General features: G+C 41.7%; 1 non-coding gene across 1 annotated transcript; it reads right to left on the minus strand.

Moving 5' to 3' along the window:
* Positions 1–1,077: 1,077 nt before the first annotated feature.
* On the minus strand, positions 1,078–1,183 carry LOC125369963. Its single transcript, XR_007215685.1, has one exon. It is a non-coding gene; the product is annotated as a small nucleolar RNA R71 (small nucleolar RNA).
* Positions 1,184–1,788: the final 605 nt, after the last annotated feature.

A 1,788-nucleotide genomic window follows, 5' to 3' on the forward strand; every position in this document is an offset into this window, starting at 1 on the left:
TAGGAATTCGGTTATCTCAAGAGGGAGACCGAATTCAGTTAAGAATTCATCCATGGGTAATTGCAACTGATAATCAATATAATCTCTATCTTCACTAAAATCCAACTAGCTTCGGTACCCTAGGGTTTGCTTTTTCCTTCGAGAGTTTTCCTAAATTCTTTCAGATTATTTGACACTTAATTAATTGTTTGTTCATATTTAATCATAGCATAATACTTCATCAATTTTTTTTAGGTTAGATAACATAAGACGCTGCAGTAGGTCTAGGATCATCCTTTCCCAAGAATACGACCTTGATACTCACCATTTGTGCTAGTTTGCATCAATAGGTTCACTGCGTTAGATTTTAGCTACACAAATAGCATATCAAGTTTTTGGCGCCGTTGCCGGGGATCTTTTTGTGTGAACTAGAGTGAATTTGTGTTTTTATTAATTTAGCCATATTGATTTTCTATCTTTATTTTGCTTTATTTTATTCTTTTATTATTATAACTACTTTTGTTCTTTGGTTACTACATTCCATTCTTAGGTAGTTTATGACTAGGAGCTCTAGCTCTGATCTTATAGAGCCTCTGTCTGATCCAGAATGATCCTTCAGACTTTTAAGGAAGCTTTTGCAATCAGAAGAGGAGGAGATTAAGGTTGAGGTACCTGTTGATAGACCAGAAGGGATGGAGAATCACAATAGAAATGCCGCGGCAAACGCTAATAGAACGATGTACGAATGTGCTAGACCATCATTGGATGGGACACAGACGAGTATACTCAGACCGGCGGTGGTAGCTAACAACTTCGAAATAAAGCCAAATGTGATCCAGATGGTACAGCAAAGTGTACAATTTGGAGGGCTGCCAAGAGAGGATCCCAATGCCCATATAGCCAACTTTTTTAGAGATACGCGACACGTTCAAGATAAATGGAACTACCGATGATGCCATCCGGCTGAGATTTTTTCCATTTTCTTTAAGGGATAGAGCAAAGAGATGGCTGCTATCCCTTCCACCGAACACTATTACAACCTGGAAATCCTTGGCTGAAAAATTTCTTTACAAGTACTTTCCTCCAGCTAAAACTGCTAAATTGAGAAATGACATTTCTTCTTTTGTGCAGATGAACGATGAGAGCATCACAACGCCTGGGGCAAGTACAAGGACTTATTGAGATGCTGTCCACACCACGATCTACCAATATGGATGCAGGTTCAGACCTTTTACTGTGGTTTGAACCTTGCTACTAGGCAAATGGTGGACGCTGCAGCGGGTGGAGTTTTGAACAGCAAGACGCCGGAGCAGACGCAAAACCTGATAGAGGAGATGGCCATGAACAACTACTAGTGGCAATCCTCTTAGAGTCAGTCGGTCAAATAGGGAATGGTCAACCAGTTAGACTCCACAGCAGCCTTGGCAGCACAAGTGGAGCTTTTGACAAAGAAATTAGACCAGCTTCAGATGCTAGTTCTAGCAGCCCAAGTAAGTTGCGAGTTTTGTGGTGGCCCGTACTACGGTGCAAACTGTAATGCGAGAGGTATGTTTGCTAGCCCCTCTACTTCATCTATTGCTTCTGCTGACCATGAACAGGTTAATTACATACGAAATGCACATGGACAGCAGAACAACCCTTATAACAGCACATACAATCCTGGGTGGAGAAATCACCCTAATTTTAGTTGGAGAAACAACAACACCCAGGTTCCACCAGGCTTTCAGAGACTGAATCAGCAGCCACCACAGCAGCAGCAGCAAGCTGGACCATAAGAGCTTCCTCCACCAGCCAAGAAGAAATCTAACT

Source organism: Ricinus communis, chromosome 4, assembly GCF_019578655.1.
Source record: "Ricinus communis isolate WT05 ecotype wild-type chromosome 4, ASM1957865v1, whole genome shotgun sequence".
Lineage (NCBI taxonomy): Eukaryota > Viridiplantae > Streptophyta > Magnoliopsida > Malpighiales > Euphorbiaceae > Ricinus > Ricinus communis.